Below are 13432 nucleotides of genomic sequence, written 5' to 3'. Positions count from 1 at the left end.
ACACATGGGTGAATGCTGATCACTATGTGGGAGCATTCTACACTTGTGGTAAGTGTACGACCTGGACAGGTCTTGGTGTAGATGTGTCGTTTAAGGACCGTTACGACACACTAACCGAAGCCACTATGATGGTCACAGTGAGACTTGATCTAAATCCTGAAGTGATCATGGACACTGGGTTATGTTACTGAGCTCTTTGACTCATTCGCTAAAAGGCTATTCATGCTAATCACAGCTTATGTCTTGGGAGTTTTCTCAGAGCATAATTCGAGTGAGAAATGATTTACAGATACGGAATCCAGCCTTCCTGAAAGAAGGTTAATGTTCTCTCACCTAAGGGTTGATTCCAGAACCGATAGATTGCGCGCACTTTCGAAATAAGTAACGTTCGGAAGAATCTTTCGCTAGGGAAGCAACAATGCTTAGGGCTGATATGTATCAAGGGAAGTATAACGAAATAAATTGACTTCTCTCAATACGGGTTGAACCTGGAGGATCTTGATCACGAACTGACTATATCAGTGGACACTCGTCACGATGAGTAAATATAATTCTAGTATAAAGGAGAGTTCAATCTTGGCTTACAAGGTGGAGTATTTGACCAAGATTAAACGAATCGATGGAAAAAGAGAAAGGACTATTTCGTCTTTTTCATCGGATTTGTTAAGCTTCTATTACTAGGTCCATAGTCCCCGATTCGGCTCTGATAAAGGCGGATAAGAACTTTCGTATAATAATGTTTATCATTATTAATCTCACTTGCTGTAATTGTGATTGACAGCATTAATTCTGGAAAACGGGTATTCGCAGAATTAAATAAATATTTATGGTAGAATTGTTCATTTATTGTTTGATCAAGTAAATAAACAATTATTAATTATTTGTTTATTGTTGGACCAAGTAAATAAATGATTAATTGGGTTTTAAGCAATTGGGCCTTGCACACATGGAAAAATCGAATTGGGAATTTTGGCATAGGATTTGTGCAAATCCCCTTGGCCGTGTGCCATCAAATCCGATTTTTTCAATGTTGGTATTTACCAATATTTTCTCTTTAGTTGTTTAAATAAAGGAGAGAGAATAATATAAGATATTATCCTATATTTTCTCCTTATTTAAAGGAAAGTATTTAGGAGAATATATGAGAATATATTTAAAGGGAAATAATATATTCTCCTTTATTCTCTCACTAAATATTATATTCTATATTTAAATAGAGAATAATATCTCATAGATATTGATCTGATGGATGAGAGAAAAAGTAGGATTCACTTGTTGAGATCCAAGGGCCTAGATTAAATCATCTAATGTGAACACAATAAAAGGAAATAATATATTCTGGAAGGTTCCATGAATATCTCCTTTTACTACTATAAATAGGGGTTCATGGGAAGCCAAAATTAAGCAATTAATTTGTGGAAAATTTTGTGGCTCTCCCTCTTGGCCGTGCGAAATTTTCTGCCTCTCCCCCTCGGAAATTCGTTTCCATTCTTAGTAAAATAAGAGCGAGATTTGAAACACCACGTTTCTCATCTAATGAGATAAAGACTGTGCCCACTCATCTTTCTTATTCGTCTCGGAGATTACGTTTCGGAAGACTAAGGTATCATCACATCGAGTCCTTGAAGAAGGAGTTCCTTATCTGATCGTGTGGAGGCTTGTACGTTCAAGACGAAGACAGATTGTGAAAGCTTTCAGTTCGTGAGCCAAAAACTGTAAGTACTCGTTTACTCTAATTTCGGTTGCTTGACATATATGCTCTCGCATAATTTTAATTAACGTAAATCTAGATCTTGTCATATAATCATTGAATTAATTTGCTCATGATTAGCGTAATTAATTACTTTTCCGCATTTATATGGTTATATTGGAGAATCATCCCCGACAAAATATGCTCTCGCGAATTAAATTAATTAAATATAACTAGATCTTGTTAATTATAACCATAATTTAATTAGCTTATGATCAACATAATTAATTATTTTTCCGCATTAATATGATTATATGGGAGAATCATCTCTAACGAGCGATATCAGAGCGATTGTTCGTGTCTGATACACGCTTGATTCCCCGATAGTCGTTGTTTTCTTTCCACAAGAGCATTTTGCTATGGTGTTTCAACACAAGAGTAGTGATACATAATGCCTTTGGAAGAAAAAAAAATCAGTGAAGGTAAGCTCTTTTGCATGATTAGATCTTAAACATTTCACAGATTTTCCAAGTTGCTTCTCAATGAAGGTAATGAAAAAGGGAACAACCTTGAGAATATTAGACTCTTTTCAACAAATAAACCCATGTAAAACGACTAAGATCATCAACCAATGTGAGAAAGAATCTGTAACCATTGTGAGAGACAGTATGGAAAGGACCCCACACGTCTCCATAAATGAGATCTAAGACATTCTTACTAGTATGAACAGAATTACCAAAAGGTAGTCTATGTTGCTTTGCCATAGGGCAAATGACACAAGGTTCAGAGTTTTGAGTAGGAGAAGTGAACCGTAAAACATCTTTGAGAGAGTGAATTTTCTTGTAGGAGGGGTGCCCTAGTCTGTTGTGCCAAACTCTTGCTGAAACTGCATTAATGACGCTGGTGTTGTCTTCAGTCAGCACATAGAGATCGTCCACTTGATCACCCTTCCCAATCATCCTCTTGTTGAGTAAATCATGTATGATAAAACCTTTGTCAGTGAAGGATGTTGTAACTTTGTTGTTCTTAGTGATGGCACTAACAGACAATAAATTGTACTTGAACATAGGGACATATAAAACTTCATGAAGGACAAGTTCAGAGTTTACTTTAACATCTCCAAAGAAATGGACAGAAATGACACTGTTGTTAGGCAGGGTAATAGTCGATCTATATGTAGGATGCAATGATATGAACATGGATTTTTTTATTGCAAATTTGCTTTGATGCACCGGAGTCAAGAATCCATGTTTTACCATAACTACTTGTCGAATGTACACCTTCACTGAACAACAAAAACCTGTTTGACAAGATGCAAGGTTGGCATTGGCTGTGGATTTCGCTGAAGAGGATGTTGAGGACATGAGTTTGTTGGAGAACATCTCTATGAGTTGATGGCACTGATCGTATATGAGAGCATTGATCGAGGCACTGCAATTTTTTTCTTCATAAACCTCTTAATTGCTGCTTGAAGACTTCGATCTAGGTGTATGACTTGGTGGATAACCATGGATCTTGAAGCATTTGTCCATGGTATGTCCGAGAATCTTGCAGTGAGTGTAGTAAGGGCGGTCTTTCTTGTTGATCTTCTTGGCAGTAGACTCATCTTTGATTGCCATGGCCATGGTGTTTGATTGCTCATGTGTGGTTGATTCCAATCCAACCGTTGTGTTTCTCCTTTTGAGCAACAAGGGAGAACACTTTGTTGATTGGCGGTATCAAATGGAATAAAATCTGACCTCTTGAGTTGGCATATGAAACGTTCTATCCCATGAGGAAGACTACGAAGTAGATGTTTTCGTTAAACACCTCTAGATCCTTCATCGCATCACATTTGCAGCCTCCACGAGAGCAGCTTGGCTTGAAGTTCTGGAGGTCTTCCCATAGAGATTTGATTCTTGTGAAATGTGTTGAAACAAACCTGATCTCTTGAGTCAAGTTGACCAGATCTCTCAAGACTTGAAAGATCCTAGGGCAATTACTTTGTTGGAAACGCTCTCGGAGATTTTTCCACACCGCCTCTGCTGAGAAGCCATGAGACGTCAATATTGTTGTTTCTCTTCGAGGTATTGAATCTTGGATTGTCGGGTTGAGATTTAGGAATTGATCCATCGATGAAGCCCAATTTGTTTTCTTCACGGAGAGGACGATCAACATCGATCGACTCCACGAGGTGTACTTATCACCGTTGAGCAGCTGAGCGACGAGAATAGCTCCTGGATTGTCGGTCTGGTAGAGATATCATGGATTTTCCATTGGATCGTCAATCAGAAGCTTCTCAGTTGAGACGATCGGTTGTGAGTCCTTCGGATCCATGGCGGCGTGAATAGCGTGAGGTGAAATAGTTCAAGAAGCTTGAGAAGAGTGCTTGCAATGAATTTTTGCTCTGATACCATGTTGCATTTCACGATCTTGAAATTTGGCAAAGAAAGTGAAAGAACAAGAACAGAGAATATTTGAAAAGAATGAATCTCAAAGAGAATGTTTCATTGATTTGATGTGTCTAATAAAAAACACAATCATGGAATATATACAAGTCAGCGAAGAATAAAGCTGGCTAAGCTTATACAAAACGACCTGTCGCTCAAAGGAAACGATAGCTAACTAAAGGAAATAAAATAACTTGCACAATACGCAACTAAACATATCAGACTAAACCAATAATCTCAATACTTGCCCCCATCGTTGTACGAAAAACTTCATAACCAATTTGTTCATAGAAATGGGTCGGGGAAGTGATGGAGACTGAAACACACCAAGAGAACTGAAATTAAATATATAAACTACACAAAAGAAAAAGTTCAAAAAATTTAAAAGATTAAAAAAACCTTAATTAATTTTGAAATACCGTGCGGGAACTACAGTCATCAGAGGCATACTCGACGACGAGAAGAGACGTGGTCGACGACAGCAGTGGTGGAATTCCTGAGAGAAATCGCGAACTGTTCTGTTTGGTGACCGAAGACTACGAAACCGCTTCGTTGAGGGAGAGGGATTTGTTATTTCATAGATATAAGAGCAAGAAGAAGCATAACATTTGGTCTAGAGTTTTAAAGAGATCGGCTGTGGAGATGGAATCTCTGGCGGTGGTGGAGGAAGATGAGGTCTAGGTCTCTTAGCTCTCTCTATTTTTGTTTTGTCCCTTAGCTTCTCTTTCTATTTTTGTTTTCGTGGAAACTGAATTGAGTGGATACTTAATACCAAGGATTAAAATTCCGGGGGAACCGGACGGGAACCGGTCCGGCTCCCCCTTTTTTGAGCTACCCGGCTCTGGAACCACCAACACCGGAGAAGTCCGGTGGTTCCGGGGGAACCGGACCGGGATCCGAGTAGGAACCCGGTTCCCATTTCCCGGTCCGGTTCAGTTAAAAAAAAAATTCAGGTATAAATAGCCGATTTCCTCTTCAAAAAACACAATTCACGTCGGTTTGAGGAGCTTCCATTTCCGCCGCGACCTAGACGTTTTTTTCCCAGATCCCGCCTAACCGCCACCTTCCCGACGCAGCCACATCCATTTTCTCCCAGATCCCGCCGGTTCCCGAATTTCCCGGTGAGCTTCCCGGATTGAAGAAGATGAACGACGGGAAGGAGAAGAAGAAAAGGAACTTACCCACAACTCCGGCCTCTCTCACGGTCGTCGGTCTCTTAGTCACCCTCTTGGATTCTCTCGCTCTTTCTCTCTCTCTCGTAAAATCGCTCAAAATGAGCTCTGTTTCTTTTTTTCTTTTTTTTCCTTCTTCCTGCGTGTTTTGGGTTGTCTCAATGTGTTCCCATTTTGTTCCCACGTTGATAAGGTTAAATGAACTTATCTCCTTTATTTCCCATGTTGACAAGCCAAAGGAATACTCTAGAAAGCTTAAAATATGACTAATTCCTACTACATCCTTACTTTACTTTGCTTTTCTAGTATTCTACCACAACAACTTTTCTTTGTTGCAATTTGGTCCATTTTTCCTCAATGCTCACCACTTCGTCCATAATTAAATGGAAACGATTTAGAAAATAAACCGAGATAATTTCTCGTTGATTCTAATTTATTTTGAATATATTTAAGGTGTTTCAAAAATTATTCTCACTCTCGAGACTCTTCTTAGTACTCGAGGACTCACCGAAAATATTATTCGGGAAATTAAAATCATTCGAGTCTAACTCGAAATTCTCAACTCATTCCGAAATCTTTAATTGACCTTAAATATTTATTTTCTAAATCTAGGACCATTTCACGCTCTAGTGAAATTATAATTTGCAACAATACTCAATTCAAGAAAAAAAAAACTCGTTCATTGATTCCAACGTTCACAAGACGAGTTACACAAAAAGCCTTACTTTACATGCGGATTGTTACCAATGCAAACAGGGTTAGCCCTATCAAAAGAGCAGTGTCCTAAGACACCTCAAGAAGTGGAGGATACGAGTCGAATTGAACAATAGTATTTGGTGGATTGTGTTGAACTTTATCATTTTGGTTATTAAACTTACTTTTTGTCGTATTTGTAATTTCGTATTGTGTTGAAACATTCTACACTATTTTTAATTTTATGAATTTTATCCTACGTACTTTGTATGTTTTTTTGTATATTTCTTTTCTGAATTCCCCTCGGTAAATACGGTATTTGACGTTATTCCTCTACGGTAACGGTAAGTTCAACGGTACCGGTTTCCTTTTTTTTTCTCGCTTCCCCCGGTATTCCTTTACGATACGGGGGGTTACCAGTAAATTCGAAGGCTCGGAACGGTAACGGTAACGGTATTTCGATCCTTGCTTAATACTTAGTCAATTTTTTAATTTCATTTGCCGCCTAAAATGAAATTCTTAGAGGTAAATTTTCCTCCTTTTCAAAACTTCATGAAAATTAAAATATAAGTTTACACTACTTTTTATATGGATTGTAATGAATATAAAGCTTATCTTTACATTTTTCTATTCGAATGGAGTTTAATATTGTTAACCCCCAAAATCATTATTTTTTCATTAGAAGTTCTTTTTAAATGTTTTTTTTTTTTGGATTTTAAATCCAAAATATTAGGATATATATATATATATATATATATATATATATATATATATATATATATATTAGAAACCATCAATTATAGTACGTTTATGAAGTTGTTATGGAATATATATATATATATATATATATATATATATATGTGTGTGTAAATTATGATATCATATATATATCATAATATATATATCTATATATATGTGTATCTATATATATGTGTATATTATGAAGTTGTATATTATATCATATATATATATATATATATATATATATGTGTGTGTGTGTGTGTTTGTTAGTGTTATAGCGATAAGTTATATATTATTACATATATATAAAGAGGAACCCACTTTTACTATTCAATCAGTGTACGTTCACTATTCACGGTCAAAGAAAAATTACAAAATTGTCATTTCAGTCTAATGATATTTACAACCTGCCACTTTTTCCTTCAAATATATTATATTAAAAAACAATATGTTTTAGCCGCGTGATTTATGCAAGGATAATGCCTAAAGCTGTTGACGTAAAAACCAATACAAAATAAAGTGTAATAAAAATTAAAAAAATACAACAACTACTTATGTGCTACTTTGTCTCTCATCTCTCATTTGTTTCTTTTGTCTTTTTCTCTATCCCTTTTAAACCATTTTCTTTTTCCTTTAAAACATCTCTTTTTATGTCCCTCCACTAAGCATGTAAAGAGTTCTTAGATGCATGAATTTACTCCCAAGTGTATCTGAACATGTGCATTTTTTTATTATTATTATTATTTAAACAGATTTGTCTCCTATCTAATAAAAAAAATCATCATGGGTTGATAAATCACCTGAAGTGAAGGTAAAAAAAACAATAAGCTTTTAATATAATATTGGTTTTTTCTTTATTTTTTTTATAAACAATAAGGAAAATTTGTGAAAATAGATTTTTATAAAAATAAATAAAAATAGTAAATGAGATATTCGGAGAATTAAGTTCGAAAATATGATATACCAAGTAATGTCAAATGTGTGAAACTTGCTTTATTTCAATTCAACTATCATCATTAAAACAAAAAACAAAAGGTAGATGTAACATGTGAGATCCAGTAAGATGGTTAGAAGGTTTTTCAACTTCAAACTTTTTTTGATGGAGTCAATAGTAATTACTGACTCTGACGTAACCATTTCAAGCATAGCAATATTTTAATCCTTGGAATCAACTATACAAATATTTTATTAACTTTTATCGAGGTAAGCATGTTTTTATCTATTCTAAACATTTTTACAACTATACTAATTAGTTTGGTACCTGAAGATGATTTAGGTTTGTTCATCGTTTATTAATGATGTCATTGGAAAATATAAGATTTTCAAGTATAATTTGAAAGCAAAAGGACGGATATAATAGCCACTGCAAAAAAAAGTGTTCAATGACACATTAGGTGAATGATTAAGCGATCGACTTATATCATCTCAAGAGATTCATCCAAAAACTCCAAAGTCGGATCCAAAGACACAAGTTGAGAGGTAATATAACCATACAATAATTAAAGCCTTTTCAAATATATAATTTCTTAAAATTATCACAGACATGTAGATCGACAACGACTCTAAAGGAAAACTCTCGAAAACGTGCTATTAATAGGTATTTTTCTATTTCAAACCTCTATACTAATATTATATATGCTTCTCTATTAATTTACAACTATTATTATAAATATTGTATTTATATGTGATTGCAGTAACAAGCATGAAAACAAGACAGTAAAAGCAAAGAATGTTTAGCTATGAAGAAATTTCGGTTCACCTTTTTTGTTATATTTTGGCAATTTCATGGCACAAAAAGTTTATGGATGTGTGTATCATATAAAACAAACTGCTTTATCTTTTGTATAACTATATCTATGTTCATCATTGTAATATAAGAATATAATTTAAACTTATAATGTAATTAGAACATTTTGTTATTAACTATGGATTATTATTATGATTAGTATATACTATATTATAGATAGTGCATTATTAAAAAATACATCAATTATCCCACAGCAACACACGGGTTTAGCGCTTGTTTTTATATATATATATATGTATAACTTTTAGATGCGACTAGTCGCATCTGATAGTCAATCAGAAGCCGAAAAAATTCGCTCAAATTGTCTTTTGATTTTGACAATCCGATGCGACTAGTCGCACCTGAAAATATGATGAAACTTTCAGGTGCGACTGTGTCGCATTAGATAGTTGTAAATTTTAGGCGGGCCTCAAATCCCCCTCTTTTATTTCATTAATCTGACGTGGCGAATGAAATTTTTATTTATTTTTAATTATAATCCGGTGCGACTAGTCGCACCTGAAGAATTATCAGGTGCGATTCTGTCGCACCTGATTATTAGGGTTTTGTTTAAAAACCCAGGTCGACTCTTCTTCTCCGTAGCCGCTGAAACTTGTTTTTTTTTTGTAAACTCGTTTTTCTCTCTCCCTCTCTGCGAACTTCTCTTCTCCGTCCTCATTAGCCGACTATTCCTCCGTCCCTCTCTTCTCCGACTATTCCTTCGCCTAAGAACACTTCGCCGACCACCACAAGCGCCCGTCTCAGGTTCCGCTGCCTCAGCCGGCCACCGGACCACCACAAGCTCCCGCTCCGATCGACATCCTCAGGTTATCTATCTCTCTCTCTCTCTCTCTCTCTCTCTCTCTCTCTCTCTCTCACTCTATCTCTGGCTCTCTCTTTCTCTCACTAATTTTCTATGTTTCATCAGCCGGAGCTCCGCCACCGTCTCCGCCGTCTCGCCGTGCGCTCAGCCCCGGCCCCGCTGCCTCCGAGTCACCACTGCCACTCTCTCTCACTCGGTATTTCTCTCTCTCACTCCATCTCTGCCTCGCTCCCTCTCTGCCTCGCTCTATCTCACAGCCACGTACCCGTACCCGCCTCACAGCCACGTACCCGTGCGTCTCTGGTCCTCTGCCTCGTACCCGGCCACCGGACCTCCGCCTCATCCGGCCACCGGACCTCGCCAGTCACCACTGCCACCGTCCCTGCTCCGGCCACCAGGTTATCTATCTATCTCTCTCTCTCACTCTATCTCTGGCTCTCTCTTTCTCTCACGGCAATTTTGCTCTGTTTTGTCCAGCTCCGCCACCGGACCTCACCATCTCCGCTATCCCTGCTCCATCTCCGACAGCGCCTCAGCCACCGGACCTCACCGTCTCTGCTGAATCTCCGACGCAAGGTTAGTGTTTTTATTTTTTTTTTCCTGTTTAAGTATATATACATATATATATATATATATATATATATATATATTACTAATTCATATATGAATATATGTGTAATAATATATGTATATATATATATGTGTGTGTGTGTGTGTGTTTGTATATTGCATATATGTTTAGTTTATATGTGTTACTAATTATAGTATTATATATTGTGTTAAGTAATTTTAATTGGATTAGTTTAATTTAATGTGTAACTTAATTAGTATTAATTTGATAATTAATTTAACATGTTTAATTAGTAATTTGGTTAAGTTTAATAATTCTATTAGTTTAGGTTAAAAGTTTAAATTGATTGTAAATTAGTTAGTATTAATATGATAATTTCACATGTTTAATAATGTGATTTGTTTATATTAGGTTAAAATTAAGTGTTAATTGTTTTTTGACATGTTTTGATATATAGTTTGTGACATTTTTAAATTTTTTGCTTTTAATTAATTTAGATTAATTGTAAGTAAATTATTACCTAGAAATTGTAATTAGTTTAATAATTACATTTAGTTTATAATTAGTTAATTAATTTGTGATAAGTTTGTGTGGTTGATTTAACATGTAATGAAATTGTAATTTAAATAAGAAAAATAGTTTTGTGACATGCTTTGATAGTTTGTGACATGTTTTGATAGTTTGTGATATTTTGTTTATTTCGATTTTTCATGTATAAATGTTGTGATCGAACCACGGAGGTTCGGTTTAGGGCTGAGCTAATTTATAGGATAGTTCTGGATGGTTTGTGTATGTTTTTAAATAATTTTGCAGGTTTTTGGTTTGTCAGTATAATAGGGGAAACTCTGCCGAAATTTCGGTAGAGTTTCGAATTAATTAGTTTAAAAACTCCCAACTTATTCAATCCGAGCTCAAAATAACATAGAATTCATAATCTCTCTTTCATTTTGTTCTCCGTCGTCCTTTATCAATAACTCTTCCAAACTTTCATTTGTCGCTCTCATTCAGCGAAATGTCTAATCCAAGTAGAGATTGGATCACGGAGAATAATCGGGTGACATTGCAGTACAAAATCGGTGTTAACGAGTTTATTCGCGCTGCAAGAAGATTCCCTAACGAAAATGGAAAATATCGGTGTCCTTGCAAACCTTGCAACAACGTGAGATGACACGACATCGGGGTTGTCAGGAATCATTTGCTGAACAAGGGGTTTACCCCAGGCTACACAAAATGGTATCATCATGGCGAGCTCGAGCGTGTCGTCCTTCCTCATGAAGAAGATTCCATCGGAGGAACAGATCAGGGAGGAATAGGAGGATTGCACGGTGCTGTGGAGGATATCAGGGATCACGAGGATTTCGATGATGCTACGGAGCCGACCCAGAGCAAGGTGCGTGCAGAGGAGCAAGTGGAAGACCTCTTCGCCGAGTTGGAAGCAGAATTATACCCTGGATGCAAAGAGTTTTCTTCTTTGTCGTTCTTGGTTTCGTTGATGCACCTCAAAGTCATGAACCATTGGACGAACAAGTCGTTTACAGAACTCTTGCAGCTCTTGAAGAAGTCTCATCCAGCTGGTAATCGAATTCCGGAGAAGCATTACGAGGCAAAGGCGAAGCTGAAGCGTTTTGGCATGGGATACGAGATGATCGATGCGTGTATTAACGATTGTGTCCTATTTCGAAAAGATCTCGCGGAAGTCGACATGTGCCCAGTATGCAACAAGAGCAGATGGAAGCCAACTGGGAAAATGATACCGCAAAAGATTTTGCGATATTTTCCCCTGAAAGATCGATTGAAGCGGTTGTACGCGTCTCGACACACGTCGCTTCTGATGCAGTGGCACGAAAGAGATCGCGTCAGGGAAGTTGGTGTTCTACGACATCCTGCGGATGGTACGACGTGGAAAAACCTGGACGAGAAATACCCAGGCTTTGCTGCAGAGCCTCGAAACGTGCGGCTTGGACTAGCTGCGGATGGATTCAATCCGTTCGGAGAAATGAGTTTATCGTACAGCATGTGGCCCGTGGTACTAACTGTGTACAACTTGCCGCCTTGGTTATGCATGAAGAAAGAGTACTTGATGCTGACGCTTTTGATCCCGGGGCCTCACTCACCAAGAAAGGACATGGACGTGTTCTTGCAGCCAATTGTCGAAGAGCTGAAAGAACTGTGGGAGACCGGATTCCACGTTCGAGATTGCGCCAACGATGAAGTGTTTCGATTGCGTGCCGCGCTACTTTGGACGATTAACGATTTTTCAGCTCGATCCTATTTATTGGGATGGAGTGGCCAATGGTATCTCGCTTGCCCGACGTGCAACCTTGACACGCCGTCTTTGAATGTCAGAAACAGGATCGTCTACTACGACCATCGTCGATTCTTGCGTATGCGTCACCGATTGAGAAAAAGCACCGATCACTACAAGGATCGCCACGAGAAACGCAGTAAACCCGAGAATAAACCCGATATGAAAGCTAGTGGTTCTGACGTGTCTGACGAGCTCTATTCGCTTTCTATCGGTTCCCTTCAAGTCGCCTATCAATATCCGAGTTGCTTTGTAAATGGCGTGAAGTTCATCACTCGTCGTCGCGATAATCAACGAGTCACTCAAAATAGCGGTGTATGTGTACTTGTGGATGATTTCACTTACTATGGTCGAATGGAAGACGTCATCGTCGTGAACTATAGGCATAACTGTAGTGTTGTATTGTTCAAATGCATTTGGTACGGTGACAAGTATCATGCAAACCGACTAGTGCACACCGATAAGACTACTGGAGAAACGAGTGCTTATACTGCGAAACAGTGGTTTAAAGAGGAGCCGTACGTACTCGCGACTCAAGTCAAACAAGTTTTTTACAACGAAGATCTTGTTAAAGGCGGCGACTGGGAAATCGTCCAGGAATGCAATCATCGAGGGATTTGGGACATTCCTGAAGTTGACCCCTCCAACTCAGCCTCGATCCCATTGACTATAGAGTTGTCAAACATCGAGCGTTTGAATCATCGACACGAAATCGATGAAGCTGAGTTAGTGACTGTCATTGACGATGATGAAAATGAGAGATGGGTCGTTTTTTAGGGAGAAGATGTTGATGTCGATATAGAAGATGATATTAACATTATAGGCATAGATGACGATGAATGAGTAATATCTTTTTTGTATGTTTATTTACTATATAATGTAACCACGGTTTTCCTCCGCCATATGTGAGGTTTGTCAATAATAAAATCCGTGGTGCCGTCCACGTTTTTTTTAAACAGAAAACTAATATTTATTTACTAATATGGTTCACATCTTACAGGATGTCAGATGCAGGTGGAGATGAGTCTCCGCTACACCGTTCAGGAGCAGGTGGAGATGAGTCTCCGCTAGAGACACCGGGTTCCCAAGGTCCTAAGAAAACAAGGGGACCAACAACCGGCTCTACTTCGGCAAAAGCAGCGCTTGGGGTACCCGGTGCGAAAGTTGTTAGGTATGACCCAATCAACCAAACTTTCTACCAGGACGTAAGAAAAACAATAAA

Source organism: Urtica dioica, chromosome 11, assembly GCF_054948205.1.
Source record: "Urtica dioica subsp. dioica isolate 48M chromosome 11, U.dioica_male_clone48M_v1_H2, whole genome shotgun sequence".
Classification (NCBI taxonomy): Eukaryota; Viridiplantae; Streptophyta; class Magnoliopsida; order Rosales; family Urticaceae; genus Urtica; species Urtica dioica.
This window is presented reverse-complemented; position numbering follows the sequence as displayed.